The sequence below is a fragment of the Monodelphis domestica genome, chromosome 7, assembly GCF_027887165.1.
Source record: "Monodelphis domestica isolate mMonDom1 chromosome 7, mMonDom1.pri, whole genome shotgun sequence".
Lineage (NCBI taxonomy): Eukaryota > Metazoa > Chordata > Mammalia > Didelphimorphia > Didelphidae > Monodelphis > Monodelphis domestica.
The window spans coordinates 170,843,897-170,865,711 of NC_077233.1; the positions used below are offsets into that span (position 1 = coordinate 170,843,897).

Sequence of the window (21,815 nt, forward strand, 5' to 3'; positions counted from 1 at the left end):
AGTGGCAGACCCTCAGGTGAATGACAATCCTAGTTGGTTGGGACTAAGCATATGCTAAGAACCCTCTTTGTTTTAGGTAGTCTTCCCTATTGTATCAGAGACCCTTTTCCAAGAAAATCCACACTTGGGCGGAACCATCCTTTAGTATCCATTGGAAGCAGCCCCTTCTCTTACACTGTAAAAATTAAATTATATCTAGCAATAAAAATATTACATTTTATGAGGTTTATTAAGGATTATTAGAACATCAAGGAATAAAGAAAATACAAAATAAGAAATCATGTGCCCAGGGCTAATTAGCCCATTCAAAGCTTACTTACTACATCATTGCAATGGAGAAGAGAAAGAAGAAGGAGAGGTAGGTGTTACTGCCAGTTAAATACTAATTGTGATCTTGCCCAGGTGGAGACTCAGGTGAGATTATAGGGAATTCTGGGAAATACCAAGGACTTCTGGGGATTGAAGTCTAGGGTTCGAATCTCCATTTTTATAATACCCTAACCTCTAGCTATGATTCCTTTCCCATGCTTGATTGTATCCTGTCAGTGTAGTTTGAACACTCCCATTTCCTTTGTAACTATAGTGATGCTAATCATCTTTCCCTGCACCTGGATTCCACAAATGGTATATAGGTTCCCCAAATTCTTTTGTTCCTTGGAGTTGTCATCTAGTGTGGTGCCACTCTCAGGGGTCAGTGTCCAGAACAGCCAGAGTTCAATCCTTGGATGCTGTGCAGTCGTGTGGCATGCAACTCTGTGTTGAGGCCTATTATTGCATTGAACCCCTTTCCCTTGGTTAAAGAGTGATTTTGACTATTTAATAGTTCTGTGTTTTTTCTCAGTCAACACCAACAACCTCTCAACTGAGAAGATCCCTCAAACCCCAAAAGAGGGCTGTGGACTCATGGAGGAGAGAGCCCAGCTCTCTTGCCCTTCCAGCCTTCTTGCATCTATCTATTTATAGATTTTTTAGGATATATATAAAATTGTGGGGTTATTTAGTTGGGGTGAGGGACAGAAACCTGGGTCCATGAAATTAAGCTGCCCAGGTGAAAGACTGTATTGGGAAAAACATTAGGGAAACCAGTCCCCACTTTCCATCTCCCAATTTGCCTACAGTACCATTATTAAACTTTACAAACTGTAGTAAGATTTGTCCAGCTTCCTGGTTTATACTTGAGGAGTGTCAACATGGAAATATAGAGATCCCCAGTTTATTTAGTTTGAGTGTAGAAACCCCAGGTTTTGACCTTGTCTCAGGAGAGGTTTCCCCCTGAGGGAAGGTCCCTCTTCACCAGACAGTGAACTTCCTGGTAGTTTGGGTGGGAACAGCTAGTCCCATCCAATATTGAACATCCCTTTTGTCCCAATGGTTTCTTCCCCCTAGGCTATGGTCCATGACCAAGGTGACCCAGCCATACGCTGAGTCTTTCCCTTTTGTGTCCATTGTGGGGCCCCAGCCCCTCACCATTATTCCTGTCTGGAACTCTTCATTTTCCTTTCTCACCATTGTAAGGTCAATCAACTGTCCCTCTAATCCTAAAGCCCCCAGGTCACCTAGAGTGGTATATAGGTTCCCCAAGTTCTTTTGTTCCTCGGAGTCCATCCTGAGTCGGTGGCACTCCCAGGGGCTGGTGACCAGGGCGTCTTGACTCCGGTGCAGTCTTGGAAATCAGCTCTGTTGTCGTAGTAGTAGCGCTAACCCCTTTTCCCTTGATTAAAGAGTGATTTTGACTATTTAATAGTTCTGTGTTTTTTCTAGTTGACAGGAGATATCTGAATCAAGTTCAAAAGAGAGGCACCAAGACCATCCCTCACCGAGGTTTGTCTCCAAATCTTCTCTGTGCCAGAGAAACTGAGGTTGTCCTTGGGTTTATTAGGTAGGGGACCCCTGTCATCAACTCTCCACCACCCCTTTCCCTCAGGGAACCTCAATATATCAGTGTAGCAATTGACAACAACCACCCTCAGGGGAGGCGAGAAACTTCAACTCTCATTCAGATTCTTCTCCAGAAACTCCTTGAGAAACTCCACTGATAAACCATCAAAGATCAGTGGAGAGAATATTTTAACCTCAGAGACCTCCATTTTTACAAAACAAAACCAAAGCAGCTGAAATTAGAAAAGAAATAAGGAAAAGGAGGGGGGGGTGCATGCAATTTTCTTTGAAAATGGTTTCATTTCTAAGATATATGGAAGGCTGATTCAAACTTGTAAGAATAAGAGTCATTCTCCAAATGATGGAAAGGTCAAGTCAAAATGAAACCCACAAGAATCCTTATGCATAGTTTATTGGTCCCTTTTCTATTTGGGTTTGACATCACTGGTCTAAATAACTAGAAAAATGAAGATTAAAACAGCTCTGTGGTACCACCTTATACCCATCAGACTGTCAAAGTTGAACCAATAAAAAAGAAAACACTGTTGGAGCTGTGGGAAAAGTCAATCCTTTGGACAATAAACATTTCTTAATCACCTACTATGTGCCAGGCACTGAGTGGTAAACAAAGTTAAGACAGTCCTGCTTTCAAAGAGCTCATAATCTAATGGAGGTGAGAAAATGTAAATAACTTTACAAACAAATTATATAGGATAGATTGGGAAAAAAAATCAAGAGGGAAGACATTAGAATTAAGCGGGATTAGGAAAGGCTTCAGGCAGTAGAGTTTTAGCTGGGACTTAAAGGAAGCGACAAAAGCCAGGACAAAGATGAGAGGAGAAAGAGCATTCTATGCATCAGGGACATTAAGAAACTATTGGTAGATCTGCAAATTAGTCCAAGCATTCTGAAAAGTAATTTGACACTGTGTCCAAAAAGTCACTCAAAAAGCCTTTGATCCAGTGGTTCCACTATGAGGTCTATGTTTCAATGAGAAAGAAGGAAAGGATTCATTAAATTAAAAAAAAAAAAGTATAGCAGCTCTTTTTTGAGGTGGCCAAATAATTGGAAACTGAAGAGGTGCCTATCAATTGAGGGACAACTAAGCAAATTATGGTATATAAATGTGATGGAATACTACTATACAGTAAGAAATGCTGCTGAAATGGGTTTCAAAAAAACCTAGGAAGATTTGTATGAACTGATACACAGTGAGGATAGCAGAACCAGGAGAATAACATATATAATAACATTATAAACAATGTCAACATGGAATCTAGGAACCCCAAACTTGTGGCCTGATGGGATCTTGTGAACCCCGGGTTTCAGGACTAGCTTGTAGGTTGGAGACCCCAAAGTCTGGACTTGTTCCCATGGGAATCCACCCTGAAGAGAATCCCAGGATAGCAGTTTCAGACTCCAGTGGCAGACCCTTAGGTGAATGACAATCCTAGTTAGGTAGGACTACACATATGCTAAAGACCCTCTTTGTTTTAGGTAGTCTCCCCTATTGTATCAAAGACCCTTTCCCAAGAAGATCCACACCAGAGCAGGAACGTCCTTTAGTATCCATTGTAAGCAGTCCCTCCTCTTACACTCTAGCCTCTAGCTATGATTCCTATCCCAAGCTTGATTGTATCCTGCCAGTGTAGTTTGAACATTCCCATTTTCTTTGTAGATATAGTGATGTCAATCATCTTTCCCTGCCCCTGGGTTCCCCAAATGGTATAGAGGTTCTCCAAATTTTTTTTGTTCCTTGGAGTCATCATCTAGCGGTGGCACTCTCAGGGATAATATCCCCAGAGTCCAGGGTTTATATCCTGTAAAAGTTGTGGCTCCAGACTCTGAGTAAAGAATTAAATACTGGACTTATCCCTATCCTGATTAAAGACTTGGTTTTTCTGACTATTTGATAGTTTTGTGTTATTTCCAAGTTAACAACAAACAGCGTTCAAAGACTCAGGAAAACTGATTATAGCAAAGACCAAACATAATTCCAGAGGGTTTATGAGGAAACAGGTTGCCCAGTTTAAAAAAAAAAAAAAGGTCTATCTGCCCTATTAAACAATTAAGGAGGTCTATGTAAGTTTTTCATCTTTGTATCCTCAGAACTAGTACTTGTCAACGTGGAAACTAGAGGTCCCCAAACTTGCAGCTTGGAGGGATTTGGTGATCCCCAGTTTATTTACTTTAGAGGTAGAAACCCGCAGTTTTGACCTTGTCACAGGACAGTTTCTCCCTGGGGAAAAGTCCTATTTCACTGGTTTCAGGCTAACAATAGACCTTGAGTCAGTTCTGAGTGGGGATGGCCAATATGCCCCCTTTTGCCTTAGAAGATTCTCCCATTGTACATCCCCCTTTCGAGGGTCGAACTAGGGACCTTTGGCTTATGAGACTGATGCGCTACCACCAGCAGAAGGGGGCAGTTTGCCATCCTCAGATTCATAGAAACATTCAAGTTCCGTACTGGAAGGGGCATTGGAGGTGAAGAGGGTTGAGGCTAAAGAACTAGAAGCCCCTAGCCAGCTAGGTACATCCTTACTTCGTGGGGAAAGCAAAAACAAAAACAAAAAGCAGTCTCAGGAGTCTCGGAGCCAAGAGGTCCAGAGTGCAGAGAACAGGAAGGCTGGAGCTCTTCTTACCCACGTGCAAAAACCCGCCTTGCTCCTGGATCGCACGAGGAAGAGGGTGGGATCAGCTCTGCGCCTCTCGGAGAGCTCCGCAGAAAGCAGGGCTAGTTTTAGTCCCGCCCCTTGACGCTCCAAGGACAACACGGGCGCGTGACCGACCCACAGAGGCTGGACCAACCGCAAGGGGAATGGGGAGGGGAGAGAGGACCGGGTTAGCCAACCACGAGGCAGGGAGAGGGAGACTGACCCAAAGAGACCAAATTGAGAGAACGAGTTAGAGCTCTGCCGCCTTAACGGTCTTGTGGTCCCGCTCCGGGAGACTACGAACCTACCAGGAAAGAAAAAGAAGGGGTTAGGGAAGCCTTGGACCATACCATCTGTACTTTGGCTGGAGGGGTTACCGGCCGAACCACTAGGCTGAAGGGAGGGGAGGGTGCAGCCTCAGGGCAGAAACGCAAGCCCCTGGAGGCGCGTGACTGGGCCGCTGTGCAAGACTTGAAGCTAAGGCTGGGATCGAGGTAGGATCCCCTTGTCGTGCCCTCCCGATGAGATCCCTTCCTCTCTGGGGAATGAGAAAGGGAGGCCTCCCCCCACCCCCACGACCCAGAAAGAAAGGGAGAGAGGCATCCCTCCACCACCACCCCCGAGGAAGAGGGGTCCCTTGACCCCCCCTCAAAAGGAGGAAAGCACCCTTACCCCTCCGAGAGAAAGAAGGGTTCCCTGCCCCCAGAGAGAACTAGGAATTCCTTGCCCCACCCAGAGAGACTCCCTATCCCCTCAGAGAGGTACTCCCTGTTTCCTAGGAGAGCTGCTCCCCTTATTCCCTCAGAAAAAAGAAAGGTGCCCCTAACTTATAAGGGAAAAAGACATTTCTAGCCCCCCTCATGATCTCCATCCCCTACAAGAGATTGAAAGAAACCTCCCTAACCCCTCAAGACGGAGAGGTCCCCCAAGACTTCTCCGAGAAGAAAGCAGACTCGGGTTCCTCCTCCCCTTCCCTCCAGACAGAACCAGAAGCCTTGCGTTAGTTTTTCGGAGAAGCCTCCTTACCTGTACTTCTCTTATGTTCCCCTACCCCGAGGAGATCATAAATACTTTTCACAAGCAGTACAACTTTATCTTTCTAGTGAGCTGCTGTTAAACTGAGCCAACCAGGCACCTTCCTGCAGGTCCATCTTGAGGTAAGCCCTCTTCTCTCCTGCCCATATAATAATTACAACTTACTTAATGCAGTTTGATGGTTTGCAAGGAACCTTTTTTTTTTTTAAAAAAGCCCTGAGAAGTAAATAGTTCAAGTATCATTATACCTATTTTACAGATAAGGAAGCTGAGACCTAGAAAGGCAAAGTAACTTGCGCTGGGTCACCCAAGGACTTGAGTCCAGATTTCCTGACTTAAAGTTCAGCATCCCTCTTCCTTGGCATCTTGTTTTCTAGGTGGACTGGGTATCTGGACAGAGGTACCAAGTAAACTCTTGGACCCTTTAGGGAGTCCAAGGAGATAATTCTCTCTCTCTCTCTCTCTCTCTCTCTCTCTCTCTCTCTCTCTCTCTCTCTCTCTCTCTCTCTCTCTCTCTCTCTCTCTCTCTCTCTCTCTCTCTCTCTCTCTCTCTCTCTCTCTCTCTCTCTCTCTCTCTCTCTCTCTCTCTCTCTCTCTCTCTCTCTCTCTCTCTCTCTCTCTCTCTCTCCCTCCCTCCCTCCCTCCCTCCCTCCCTCTCCCTCCGTCCCTCTCCCTCTGTCCCTCTCCCTCCCTCTCCCCCCCCCAGCCATTGTGGAAAAGTTTATTCTCCTTCCCCTGACCACACTTCATTCACTTACCTTTTATCTTGAAAAGGGGGTTTGAATACTTCTTCCACCTTTCACCTTCAGAGTAACATACCTAGCCTCCTTCCTTTAGAGCCAAGAGCCAGAAAACAGTTTTACTTGTTATGGGGTTATGATGTGCCTACCTAGGCCTTTTGTAGGCTAAGGAGACTTTCTTTGATCCTTGAGGAGATTCAAAAGACTGCAGAACTTTGAAGCAAACTCCTAGAAGCTAACCAAAGCAAGCTGGTAAGGGCCAGGACTCTACACAAGGGGGAAAAAAAAAGACAGTCTGCCATTTGTGGTTATACCTAAATCCTACCACTAAATATAAATCATATTTTTATGCCAATAACAACCTTTTTCTGAAGGTTCCTTTACAGAGATGGATACATCATAGGGTCCTTTCTTATTAGATGCTTCAGGAGCCCTTAAAAAACAGACTACAGCCTCAGCAGTATTCATGTCTCACAGTTGATCATTTTTATAGTATTTCTCCATTTTATGAAGTGTCTTCTAGTTCTGCCCTCTTATGTATGAGTTCATATAAGTCGACTTGGATTTTTCCAAAGCTATTCTGCTTATCATTTCTTATAGCACAGTAGTATTACATTGAAGTATACCACAACTGGTTCAGCAATTCCCCAATTGATGAGCATCCCCTTAACTTCCAATTCTTTGCCACTACAAAAAAAAAAAAGCTGCTATAAATATTTTTGTACAAATAGATCCTTTTCCCTTTTTTGATTTCTTTGGAATATAGACCTAGTAATAGTTAGTATTGCTGGGTTAAAGGGTATACACAATTTTTTAGCCTGTTGGATATAGTTCCAAATTGTTCTCCAGACTAGGTCACAACTCCAGCAGCAGTGTATTTATTTGAGTCCCAATTTTTCCACATGCCCTCCAATATTTGTCATTTTTCCTTTACCTTAGCCAGTCTGATAGATGTGAGGTGATAGCTTGACGAAGGCTAAATTGGTATATCTTAAAAATAATGATTTAGAACATTTTTCATGTGATTATTAATAACTTTGATTTCTTGTGAAAACTGCCTGTTCATATCCTTTGGCCATTTCAATTTGGAGAATGGCTCTTCTTTTTATAAATTTAGCTCAGTTGCCTATATAGTTGAAAAGTGAGACTTTTACCAAAGAATTTGCTTTAAATTTTTCCATTTTCCTGTTTTTCCTCTAATTTTTGGCTGCATTAGTTTTGTTTGTGCAAAGACTATATTTTCATGTAATCAAAATTATCATTCATTTCCCATGATCCTTTTTTTTCTCTTATTTGGATATAAATTCTTCCCTTATCCATAGATCTGACAGAAATTTTTTTCTGTGCTCCCCTAATTTACTCATGATAACACATATATGCTATATGTAGGTCTATGCCTAGTTTCTTCCATATTGCTTTCTGGTTTTCCCAGCAATTTTTGTCAAATGATGAGTTCTCACTCCAAAAGTTTGAATCTTGACTTATCAAACACTAGTTTTCTATGGTCATCTATTACTGTGTATTGTGTACTTAATAAATGCCACTAATCTACCACTCATTTCTTAGCCAGTACCAGATTGCTTTGATTTGTAATATGGTTTGAAATTTGGTACTGCTAAGCTGCTTTTCACTTTTTTCATTGATTCCCTTCCTATTCTTGACCTTTTGTTCTGCCAGCTGAATTTTATTATTTTTCTAACTTTATAAAATACTACTATGGTAGTTTGATTGATATAGCACTGAATAAAATAAGCAAATTAACTTAGGTAGAATTACTATTTTTTATTATATGATTCAGCCTCCATGAGTAATTAATCTTTCTCCAGTTGTTTGGATCTGACTTTATTTGTGTAAAGAGTGTTTTGATATTATGTTAATATAACCGCTGAGTTTGTCTTGACAAGTAGACTCCCAGGTATTTTATATTATCTACAGTTATTTTTAAATGGAATTTCTCTTCCTATCTATTCCTGCTGAGTTTTGTTGGTATTATTTAGAAATGCTGATGATTTGTGTGGGTTTTTTATATTCTGTGACTTTGCTAAAATTGTCCATTGTTTCAATTAGTTTTTTAGTTGTTACTCTAGGGTTCTCATATCATCTGCAGAAAATTATAGTTTTATTTCCTGGTTGCCTATTTTTATATCTACAATTTCTTTTCTTGTCTTATTGCTAAATCTAGCATTTCTAGTACAATACTATTGAATAATAGTGATAATGGACCTTGTTTTACCCCTGGTCTTATTAGGAAGGCTTTAAGTTTATCAGCATTACACAAAATGTTTGCTCTTGGTTTTATATAGATAGCACTTATTATTTTAAGAAAGCCTCTGTCTCATCTCTTAGGGCAGGGGTCCCCAAACTTTTTACATGGGGGGCAGTTCACTGTCCCTCAGACCGTTGAAGGGCCAGACTATTAAAAAACTATGAACAAATCTGTAAACCACTGTCTGGGATAGCAGAGGCTGCAGTGCTGGCTGTGATGGGCCTGTCACACCTTGCACAGCCCCATCACTGCCACCACTGTACCGGGCAGCAGTATACACAGTGCGGAATCCCCTCCCCCAGAACACCCCTCACCATGCTGATGTCTTCCATTGTGCAGCCACATAATCCTTTGCAAGGCTCCTTGTTCTCCTTCAGTTACCCTAAGAACAAGGCTCCAGGCAAAGGATTATGTCACTAGAAGTAGTGCTGTATGTGATTGACACTGCGCTTTGCCTCACGGCCACATACAGTGCTCTTCTCACTGACCACCAATGAAAGAGGTGCCCCTTCTGGAAGTGCGGTGGGGACCGGATCAATGGCCTCAGGGGGCTGCAGTTTGGAGACCTCTGTCTTTTGGTCTTATGGCCACAACTATAGGCCCTTAAAACTCTTCACTTGGGCTATTGCAGTAACTTTCTATTTGATCTCCCTACTTCCCTTCTCTCCCTACATTAGTCTATCCTCCATACAAGTAGTCAGGTTGGTATTTTTTTTTAAACCTGTACCTTCTCTCTTAGAATCAATACTGTGTATTGGTTCTAAGGCAGAAGAGTGGTAAAGGGCTAGGCAACAGGGGAAAAGTGACTTACCCAGGGTCACAGCTAGGAAGTGTCTGAGGCCAGATTTGAACCCAGGACCTCCCATCTCTGGGCCTGGCTCTCAATCCACTGAGTACCTAGCTTCTCCCCCATACCCCCATTGGTATTCTTATAGCACAAAAATGGCTGTTAACACAGGCTCAAGAAACACTAGTATACAAACCCTTCCTCTATTTGGTATTTTAAAGCCCTTCACATTCTGACTCTAGCCTACCTTTCCAGTCTTATTATACATTACTTTCTTTTATATGCACTGTATTCCAGCCAAGCTGGTTGATGTATCCACATGACATTGCATCTTTCATCTTCATGCCTTTGCACAACTGGTCCCCTATTTCTGGAATGCACTCATTCCTCAGTGCCACTTCATGGCATCCATATATGGCCTAGCCTTCCCAGAAATTAGTTTGAATGTACTTTATATATATTTGGATTCATGTAGTTAATACCATTTTCTCACTATTAATAGACTCTAGGCACTGCTTGGAGGCAGAGACTTTTTTTTTCTTTATATCTTCAGTGTCTGTCACACTTCTGTTTAATATAAATGCTCGAGGAAGACTTACCATTTCCCAAAGCTGCCCATTCTACTTTTGAATAGCTCTAATAATTGGAACAGTTTTCCTTACATCAAACCCAAATTTGCTCTTTTGCTACTTCTATAAATACCTCCCACTTCTGTCCTCTGGAGCCAAGTAGAAAAAGGCTTATAAAGATATGACAACTATATTGCAGCCTTTTAAGTACTTAAAGACAGCTATCATGTTACCTTAAAATTTCTCTATGTTAAATATATCCCCATTTCCTTAAACCAATATTCACATGGTATGATCTTGAGGCCCTTCACGATCTTGGTTGCCCCTTTCTAGATATTGTCTAGCTCATTAATATCCTTGCTAAAGCAGGTCTCCCAAAACTTACTCTAAATATGGTTTGGGCAGGGCAGAGTACAATGATCATCTGAACTCTATTTTGGGGTACTGTTCCTGTAACCTAAGATTGCATTAGTTTTTCCAGCTGTTATATCACACTATTCATATATATTCATATGCAGCTTGCAGAACACTATAATAATGCCCAATCTTTTTCAGATTAATTGCCTTCAAGCCATACTTTTCCCAAATTATACTTGTGAAGTTGATTTTTTAAGTCCACATTTAGGATTAAATTAACTTTAATAAAGAAAAGTATAGATTCAGCTTATTGTTTTGAAGCCTGACTGTCATCCCAGTGGATGTTAACTACCCTTTCTAGAATTTCATCATCTGCAAATCTGATAATTATTCATCCCAATTCCTTTATCTAAACCATTGTGAAAATAATGTTAAACAGAATAGGGCTCAGAGCAAATTGGTAGAGCACTCCTACCAACTTACTATAGTCCATTAATGACTACTTTTTGAGGCAGCTATTCAATTTGGAATTTTTCAATTTCAAGTCAGACCAAATTGTCAAGTTTTAGTCAATGTCTCTCTTCAGAAGAATAACATGAGCGATTTCATTAAATATGCTTTGCTAAAATCTAGGTAAGTTATTAATAGTATTCCAAACCCATATGTACTGCAGTGAAATCCATGTGTAACAATTTGTTGGTAGTGATGATACAAACATAGCTCTTCAATTTTAGGTTTCATGTACTCTCTGACTCATAATAATAAGTGTAAAGAACATTGGATTCCTCATTTATAAAATGAGGATGATTATAATAGCACCAACTTCATAGGGTTGTTGAGAGGATCAAATGAGATATTTGTAAAGCATGTATGTAGCACAGTGCCTGGCACATAGTAGGTGTGATATAAATGCTAACTATTTTTGTTATTCCTTGACTTAACAATCTATAAAAAGGAAGAGTTTGAGCATATTCGGTCGGCTAAGAGTGATACAATGCTATGGATTTAATGCCTTTGTTTTAGACCTGGCTCAATGTAAAGGTACAAAAGTACTAAATGTTGAGGCAATTCTGGAATTATGGCTTGAAAGCAGTAGGCATATATTATAAATAACAGTGTCAGTTTAACAGCAAAATTGATGTTACCATCTTGCATTACTATAACTGCAGTTTAGTAAGTAAACACTGTCTTTAGTTCTTTAGAAGTTCTTCAAAAACTCTGCAGTAATCTAAATCTCAAATAGACTTTGTCCAGCATCCAAATATTTTCCTTCCAATAAGGCCTACCTTGGATACCACCTCCTTCAAGTGGTCTTTCATGTTATTCCCATATAGAAATGATCTCTTCTTCCCTGAATACTTCATCATTTTTTCTGACTTCTGTGAAAGGGAATTCTTTATTCTCTTTGTCTATTTTGAGTTAATCAATCTAAGAAACCCCTACTTAGCACTTTGTTAGCCATCAAGTAAGTAAGAGAATTCACAAGTCACTTACTTGGAGAGCTCCACCCTTTTAACCCAATCAATTAGAAACTTGTGAATCCTCTGACAAGAATTGACACCTTCAGAGGATGAGAGGTGAATCCAATAGAAACTGCCCCCTTGGGCAGTGCTAGGCAATTCGGAAGCTGTGATTGGCCCCTGTGAAGAGGGGAAGGGACAGGAAGTGACATGGAAAAAGGACTATAAAAAGTCCTAAACTTCTTCAGCTTTTGGTCTTTGGCTTGGAGCTTTGACTGGTGACCTGCCTCTTGGAGGTGACTTTGGACTTGGACCTCGGCTTCAATTTGGGATCTTGGCTCTTGGACTGGCTTTTGGGTGAGTGAATGGCCTTCCTTTCCTGGCTTCTGGAGAGAGATTAGTTTTGGAGAGACCTTCCCCTCTTGGAGGAGGCCATGTGGGTGGAACACCAGCCCTGTGTGGCTGAGCTGAGCACTGGAGCAATATTTAGTGTGATAGGCTAGATATCTTCTCTACCTTTTTATATTTCTCTAATTTCACTCTTTCCACCTCTTTGTAAATGAAAGCTATTAAAAGTCATCCTTACTTGAGCTATAATATTTTAAATCGGTGGCCTTATTTTAGAATTCTCATATATTTAGTCAAAACTCTAAATTTAATTCTTTACACTTCTACATTCTCAGGTTATCATTATTTACATAGTAACTCTCATTTTCCAACTAGATTGTAAACTCTTATTCCATTTTTTAACTTTTAATCCTCATTGGCTAACACATGCCTTACGTGCACTGTTTTCAAAATGTTTATTGAATTGAAGAAGGAAGAACATTGGATCCAGAGCCATTTATTTCATTTTCTTCTGACTTTACAACTGGTTCTACCACATCACCAGGAACATGTACTTACCCTCATTGCTTACCCGTTACATGGTAGCACCAGTGGTTAACCCTGTCTTCACCATCATTGAAGGCTATATCAGTATATAATGCTATGGGAATCAATCCATCCCAGAGAAGATTTTTTTGTATGTGAAACAATCATAAGCAGGAACGATTCTACACTCAGTGACAAAGATGAAACCCAGTCCTACCTTAGTGGCTTTTTTTATTACTTAATGGATTTGCATACCACCCCCCCCAAAACAGCATGTATGGTGACCCCTTAATCTATCTTATTAATTAAACTATCATCTACCTAGTAGTCGTTGGTGGACTTCTAGGATTCCCCTGACAAGTGTAGACATCCTTATCTTTCCCCTTTATTTCACTGAAGACAAAACAGGTTGAATTTATTTTAAATAATTTTTATGAGTATCTCTTGTGACCTTAACTTACACTTATACTCACTGATTGGATTATTACAAGATAGTAGATATCCAATAATTCTGGGGTATTCTGTGGGTCTAGATTCCTATTACTATAGCTCATGAATCTCCAGCCAGTATGTTTCCTCTTAACAACTTGGACCAGAAGTCAAAATTAGCTTTTAGCAAAGACATTTGTTTAATGGCACAAATTAAAACAATAACTAGAAGACATTTTTCTCATAAACTTGGGGCACATACTCGCACAGATACAGAATTGGTAGGAAGAACGTGCACCAAGTTAAAGTACACTTTTAGAGAACACAAGACCAAGACAACATTCAACTATGCTCTTTCTATACTTTTGGAGTTCTCATGAAGCTCCTAATTCTTATTTCTAAAATCTAGCTCTCTTCTTAAGTGTAAAAATATCTAACTAGCTCTCTTGAATTTGAAGTAGCTTTTGACTTCAAGTGTCAATCTTATCAATGTCTCCCCTAGAGTATAAGTGGTATCTTGAATTCTTTAGAAGTAATTCTCCAGCTGCTGGAATGTCTCCTTTTGGGCAAGAAACTCTACTATTGGGGACGGGGCAAGGAAGAGAAGAGAAAATCCTCTCTTTTTGCCCCCAAGAGGTTGAAATGATAATTGTAATGTAGGAGTAATTAGCTTAGTTAAGAATGGAGTGTAGTCAGATGTAAGGTGATAGGTGGGATTTGAGATTTCCTGGGGTACTTTTGCCATGGAACCTTGATGATCAGAGAAAGAGAATTTTGGAGTGTATCTTAAGAGCATCAGTTGAGAAACTGTCACCTACTTCTGGGACAGAGACTTTGAGATTGGTTGTTCCTGGCTTTCCTGCTGATTAGCCTTGAAGACTCCTGAAAGATTTGCAACTTCTTGAATCTGATGAGTTAGAAAGCTGTTTGGAGCAGAGAGGAGAGTTATTGAGTACCTCTTTGGAACTCCTCTGGGGGCCGCCAGAGGGCAGCTGCTAGGAGAACCAGCTGGTGACTCAGACAACAGAGTTGATGGCTGAAGGGAAAGAAGTTTGGCAGATCTATATAATTGTTAAGTTTATAATTTTGGAAATAGGTTTAGTGATTTAGGATTAATAATTTAGATAGATTAGGATAGAGTAAGCAGTATCACTATTAGTGATGAAGAAGCATTCCTGTGAGGGAAAGTTGGTTTGTGGGAAACTTAGATAGAATTGATTAGTTAATAGGGAATCCATTATCAATACTCATTCTTCTTTTACTTTACCCTTTATACAATTATTTATAGTTATAATAAATAGTTTTATATAACTGGCCTGAGCAGAAATTTTCCTTCAGTTACTTGAGCAGCCATTTTCCTCAACAGTCAACCTTAAGAGCCTATTCACACAAGTGATGCTGTTGGTACTAATACCAGTAATCAATAAGGGTCCATCCCCTTTATAACAACGTGAAGAACTATAATCTCAGCTGCTGTCTCCACTCTTAGCTATATTCGTCAGACTGCTTACTGTTCCCTTAACTATCTTCAACTGTCCAACTGGTTCAATTGACTTTTAAGTTGGCTATGTCTTTTAAGGATTACCTAGGATTTAACCATTCATCTTATGCAATGATGATTGCATCAATACACAGATTGCATCAATACACAGTATTGATTCTAAGACAGAAGGTAAGGGTTTAAAAAAAAGGATATCCAGTTGGGAAAGCAAGAAAAACAAAACTCCTGTTACAAACATGTATGGCCAATCAAAATGCATTCTTTCATTGCCATGTACAAATTACTTTCCAGAATTGTTAGACCAATTCACCACCCCATTAATAGTGGATTAGGATAGTTTCCTTTATACAACTACTCTAACATTGATTGATTCAATCTTTTATTTCTGGACACGTGGGCAGTAAAACCTCAGAATGACTGACAAAATTTCCCTTATTGATAATAGGTAGAATTCTTTCCAATGGTTGTTAATAGTTTGTCATTATTTTAAGAACTGCTTGCTCATGTCCTTTGACCAATTATCTGTTAGGCAACAGCTCTTGGTTGTATATTTGTGAGTAATTCCCTTACATATTTTAGATGTTAAATCCTTATCACAGATATTTGATGATAAGATTTTATCCCTTAAAGTCAGTAGTTTTCCCAGAAAGGAGAATTTTATGAGAAGTATGCCTCTTGGTATTGATAGAAGAGTATCACTTAAATGTCTCATATATTTTAAGGCTAAATATTTATATGAGACTTCATGGGGTATAAAAGAGTACTCAAGAATGTTCTGGTGTTGCCTGTGTAGCAGTCCCAAGTTTATTTCTCCTCTGAATGAGTTCAGTTCCCAAAGTGGTAGTTTAAATCTGAGAGGAGCGAGGAAACTCATACTTGCCCCCCATTTACCAATTCCTATTGAAGTTCTCCCTTAACCATAAAAGATAGGATTGGATTTAGCCCTTCTCTGGCTGTTAAGATTTTCCATTTCCCTTTTAAGGTAACTGGAGATTGGGGAGTTGGAACTCCTTCCAGCTCTATGTTGTTGTGTCCCTATTTTAAGTACTTTTGTTCAGTGTGGGACTCACTGAAATATAGGGGGACTTTTCCAGTAGCATGAGTTTCCTTTCCAAAGCGAGTTCAAACTTCATGGTAGTACTAAGTCTAGAGAACTTTTAAAATCCTGTGAAACCTGAATAGGACTTATAAAAGTGGCAGAATTAGGTTGATTTTTATATGAGTTCTGGCTTCCCCCTACCCAGTAAATGGACATATATTGTACCTTGAGTGTGCTGAATCTGAAGAACCCTGGAGGTTTAAACATGTACTACATTCTGAGATTTCACAGATTGAATTCTCAGAATAGACAATGCAAGCTAAAGAATTGTTGATTTGGGAAGCCATCCTAAGATTGAACCAGGTCCATATGAGTCCAAAGTGTGGGATAAAAAGCAGTAGATTACATGTATTACAAATTAAAATGAACTGGTACCCACAATAGGGAGATACACATTTATTAAAGTTTCATGTGTAAGTCTTTGTAAAGAGTAAGCATTTTATAATCCTAGCTTAATATTACATTAATATATTGCCTGAGCAATGTGAAAATCAAGCTAACATAGGGCAAATTTTCTGGTAGAATCTGGAAACTTAACAATGTGGAATTCATATTTTTCTGAAACTTTAGCATACTGTCATCCAATTTAAATACTCCAACAAATAATCATGAGTTAACAACAAAAGTAAACGGGACCCTGATCAGTCATTTTGCTAATTTTTATGCCCTATCAAGGTATCACTAATTTACCATTTGATTTTTGGCAAGTCATTTTGCCTTATCTGTAAAATGAGAGAGTTGAACTAGAATCTCTAGGACTACTTCCAGATCTAAACTTTGAGAGAATTTGTGGGTACTGGGTGAAAGGTGTATTTTCATTTCCTGGAAGTACAAATTTAATTGATTGAGCTTATTAAGGAAATCCTTGCACTGCATATGCTGTGTCAGAGGATTTATTTCAACTGGGTCTTAGAGACAGTGGATATTCATAAGGATATTCATTGATATTCATTGACTCTTATTGGAGTCACTTTATAGAAAGATAATGAAACAAGGGGACTTGGAAACTGGCCTTCTACTCTTCTACATGTTTGTATCCTTTGGGTTGTTTCCTGGGGCAAAGCCAGCCCTTCAACCAATTCAGTACTATATATTCTTCAGAGAGAGGCAAAGATCATCAAACTCAGAAAGACAATATTAAAGGAATTGAAGTTATATGTATATTCCTGGAACAGAAAATACTGAGGATGACTTAGAAACAGTGACCACAATTTTTTGGAACTGAAGAAGAAAAAAATAGACCGAAACCCAATCAACAGATAAAATAATTTTGGCCATTTGATGATCTTTTGATATCATAGATATAGGCTCTTCTTCCTTTAAAGTTGGTAAAAATAGGATTGATCACCATATTATATTGAAGAACTTAAATGCTTCATAGTTCTTCAGATGGCATATGTCTAGTTTAAGACAAAGGAATAGGTTATATAGAGTTCCCCAATGTGTTTTTAAGACTTTTGTCTTGTGAAACTAATTCTTTTTCAGACTTTTCCTCTGTGTGTGTATGTGTGTGTGTGTGTGGTGGTGGGGGGTGGGTCTTGTGTAATTTGGGTGTATATTATGTGTCAGCAGCAGCAACTAAAATCCTGTATCATTTTATCTTGAAACAAATTCCTAAATCAGGATCCTATTTTTAATAACAATTATAACCCACACTTATATAATGTCTTGCTATTTTCTGAACTTTTTTGATGTACATTATACCATTTGATTTCATAAAAATGAGTCTTCATTACAAGACTGATATTGAATCCATTGAACTTATTAACTTCAGTGAGGCCATATTTCAATTACAATTATTGCCTTAATTACAATTTTTGTCATCTATATTGACTGAACTGCTAAGTGAATAAAAATTTACTGATAGAAATTTGTTGATTGAAGATAGAAAATTCTAGTTCAAATAAACAAATGACTAAAATTCTAAAATTTCTGCAAGCATTTATCATGTTTTTACTTTGCACTAAACATTTATATGTTCATAAAAGTATAATTTAAGAAATTTCTTGGTTGGTCTTCCCTATCTTTTGGTCTTTAGCTGTGATTCTTGATCAAGTGGTGCCACTGACTGCAATGACTTAATGTTGAACCCACATGAACATAAGATATAGAGTATGGCAAATGTACTGCCCTTTATAAAATCAAATATGAACACTTTTCTTTGATTTTGTGGCAAATATTGCCAGAAATTAGACTTATAGAGAGTATATGCTAGTCTTCCAACACACATTGCTCTGACTAGTTGAGTCTCCAGAGTAAGGTTATTGTCCCCTTCAGAATTCTATAGGGAGAGGAGCGGCAGCGGCTGCCGCGGCGACAGCACCATGGCTCAACAGAAGAACTTTGAAGGCTATGTGGGATTTGCGAATCTCCCAAATCAAGTATACTGAAAATCTGTGAAGAGAGGGTTTGAATTCACGCTTATGGTAGTAGGAGAATCTGGATTGGGGAAGTCAACGTTAATCAACTCATTATTCCTAACAGGCGTGTATTCTTCAGAGTACCCAGGGCCTTCACATAGAATTAAAAAGACCGTACAGAGAAATACAGACTCAGAAGGGACTCTGAGACCACCTTGTCTAACCCATACTTGAATGAGAAACCTGGTGGAACAAGCAAAAGTTTTAATCAAAGAAGGTGGTGTGCAGCTGCTGCTCACAATAGTGGATATGCCTGGGTTCAGTGATGCAGTGGACAATAGTAATTGTTGGCAGCCTGTTATCGACTATATTGACAGTAAATTTGAGGATTATCTGAACGCGGAATCTCGGGTGAACAGACGGCAGATGCCAGATAGCAGGGTGCAATGTTGTCTATACTTCATTGCCCTTTCAGGTCATGGCCTCAAGCCTCTGGACATTTGAGTTCATGAAACGCTTGCATGACAAGGTGAATGTCATTCCGCTCATTGCCAAAGCAGACATGCTGACTCCTGAAGAATGCCAGCAGTTTAAGAAGCAGATATGAAAGAAATTCAAGAGCACAAAATAAAAATATATGAGTTTCCAGAAACAGATGCTGAGGAAGAAAATAAGCTTGCTAAAAAGATAAAGGACTGTTTGCCTCTTGCTGTGGTTGGTAGCAATACTATCATTGAAGTTAATGGCAAAAGGGTCCAAGGAAGACAGTATCCTTGAGGTGTTGCAGAAGTTGAAAAATGGTGAACATTGCGATTTCACATTTCTAAGAAACATTTTGATAAGAACCCACATGCAGGACCTGAAGAATGTGACGAGCAATGTGCACTACGAGAACTATAGGAGCCAGAAGCTGGCAGCTGTGACGTACAATAGTGTAGATAACAACAAGAACAAAGGGCAGCTGACCAAGAGCACTCTGGCCCAAATGGAGGAAGAAAGAAGGGAACCTGTAGCGAAGAATAAGAAGATGGAGATGGAGAATGGAGCAAGTGTTCGAGCTGAAGGTCAAAGAAAAGGTTCAGAAGCTCAAGGACTTGGAAGCCAAGCTGCAGTGGCATCATGAGCAGATGAAGAAGAACCTGGAAGCCCAGCACAAGGAACTGGAGGAGAAGCGGCGCCAGTTTGAGGATGACAAAGCCAACTGGGAAGTTCAGCAGTGGATCTTGGAGCAACAAAACACTTCCAGAACTTTGGAAAAGAACAAGAAGAAAGGGTAGAACTTTTAAATCCATTCTTGACCATCAGTTATGTATTAGTTGCCAATATGCCAGCCTGGACATCAGAGTCCATTTGATCAATTTTGCACCATTTGTATCCATAATGATGGATTTAACAGCATGACTTTTTTTTTGGTTGTTGTTGATGGAGATTCCGATGCCTTGAATTGCCTATCAGTGTCATGTACTTAGGAGGAACCATCTCTGAGTACCTTTCCAATTTCCTTTGTCTTCACTTTAGTGCAAGAGAACATTTTACTGTTTTACAATCTTGTTCTGGTGGTTTGATTGTTTACAGGATATTCCAGAATAAAAGGACTCTGGAAGGTTTGCATGGAGGATAAATCACCATACTCTGATACAAACTCTGCTTCTCTCTATTAGAATTCTGCCCTGTAACAGTTAAAATTTAGGGGAGACTGAGGCAGGTAGAAATTAGTTTCTCTCTGCAAGGAGTATTATATTTTTTAGAGGTTTATTAAAGGTTCAAGATTAAAGAAAATACAGAATAAGAAAAAACACGTGCCTAGGCCAGAAGCCTAGACAAGATAACCTCACATCACAGAAGAGACATGTCTGCTCCAAAACGGAAGTCCAAAAGAGACCCAAAAACCTTTGCCACCAGGTTAAATACCTTCTCGATCTCAGCCCAGGTGAGATTACAAAGCATTCTGGAGAAGTGGAGCAAGGAATTGTGGGGATTGTAGTCCTGTATTCAAGTCTATTTTTTACAGCCCCAAGGATCCCCCTGAATTCAGTGCAGCATCCACAGATGAGAAAGTGACCTAGTCTAACCCAGCTGACCCTCTTTTTGACACTTCTAACAGCCCTTTCTTGTTTTGGATTCTTTAAATATATGCTCTTCTCATTTAGTGACTTCTTTAGCCAGAAGACTAATTACTGCTCCATTTTTGTAATAATGTTTAAATTTAGATATTTTCCGTATATTGGCCCTGTTAAAATAGAATATAGCGTCTTTCATATGGTAGGAACCAGTGAGTAAGATTTTACTTTAACTCCCTTTTTATACTTTATGGTAAGTAGCAGGAAAAATGGATTCATAGGTCATTTCTAGACAAAAATGTGGAGTTAACTACCAACTTGTAGTTCTACCTGTGTGCAGTCTCTTCTTTATATTTTACTAGAAATGGGAATCTTGGCCTCTTGAAGAGAAAAAAGTCACCATTCTGCATTTAGCTGTATTCATATATTGCATTTCTGTATTTTTGTTTGTATTGTAAAAAGTCACATAATAAACAATGTTGTGATGTAAAAAAAAAAAGGAATTCTATAGGAATCACAGAGGTGTAGAGAAAGGGACAGGTTATATTCAACACAAATTTCCAAAAATAGATTCCCCAGTCCTTCATATGGATCAATATCAAGCATAATATATTGTGTATGCCCCTAAAGACTGAGCTTTCTTTCCTTGGCTATTTATTCCCACCCTAGTTACTCTTGTAATTAATTAGCTTGACCCAGAGCCTTCACTCACAGAGATAAAGAAGGTTACTCATCAAACTGGTTTGCTTGAGTAACCCAGCTTGGTAGCTTCTTTTTCATTGTTGTATTGGTTAATTCCAAATAAGCTTTGGAGAAAAGCTTGTTAAGTGTTCTCTTTTGGAAGTTTGGGAGTCTAGTCACCTGTTTTTATCCTTAGAATCAACTATTTTCAAATTTTTTATTTGAATTTATTTAGTGACTATTACAAAAAGCACTCAGAATTATAAACTTGTGCACAAAACTATATAATAACATTCAAAGTTATAAAGTAAAATAAGGTTAGGAGTGACTTAAGTCACCAATGGAATTGTCTGTCTGTAGGATGTTATCTCCAGTTGTGGTAACTGTTGTCCAGACTATGCTTCTAACAGTCAGAAAAGGAAGCCAGATTGGGCTGAGGCCCAGAAACTCCTAGGAGGAAGCTGAGAGTGTCTGTGTGCATTGATCTTTGTGGATGGGGCCTCATGGACTGGCTTTGCTAACTAGAGTGTTTTGTTGGCAGAGTGACTTGTCTTTGTACCGAAGCTTTGACTATAAATGGACTAAGCTCTCTGCTGCCCTCAGATGACCCTAAAATGGCTTCAGCTGGAAATGGGAGCATAGGCTGTAGTTTTCTCTACACTTCTCCTAGATTAGACTACAGTTTATAAAAGCCAATCTGAGAGTTACACTATCACCAGTTGTTGAAATCAAACAATCCAAAATGTTTCCTGAAGGTCTGGCTTTGTGCCTAAACAGTGTTTCTGGAACTATAGTCAGAGCAGCTTCTAATCACAGAAAAAAAAGCTCTTAAGTAACTCTGTAGGCTGCCCTTTTTAGGGAAAAACAAACTGTTCCCCAGCAAGGACTGGACTTTTTGGTACACATTCTGCATTCTTCCCTGCCTATTCATCAGTCACAAGAAAAATCCCTTGAAAGGGCTGAGACTCGGAAAAGGATAGAGATAGGGGAAAGTCTGCAAAAAGTAAAGGAGACAAGTAATGGGAGGTGGGGGTAGTGGGGCAGAGTGGGGCCTGTTACTGGTAAA

At 39.5% G+C, this 21,815-nt stretch overlaps 1 protein-coding gene and 1 pseudogene across 3 annotated transcripts in view; both read left to right on the forward strand.

The window, feature by feature from the left end:
* The first annotated feature begins 4,669 nt into the window (after positions 1–4,669).
* RUSC2 (RUN and SH3 domain containing 2) overlaps positions 4,670–21,815 on the forward strand; it is a 103,664-nt gene continuing 86,518 nt past the window's right edge. For 2 of the 3 annotated variants that reach the window (XM_007498804.2, XM_007498806.2), the window contains exons 1-2: positions 4,670–5,026; positions 5,636–5,689. The gene's annotated coding sequence lies outside the window, so the exon portion shown is untranslated. The remainder of the gene's footprint in view (positions 5,027–5,635; positions 5,690–21,815) is intronic. The other variant, XM_056806054.1, reaches the window with a different exon arrangement.
* LOC130455553 (septin-7-like) lies at positions 6,234–20,567 on the forward strand (annotated as a pseudogene).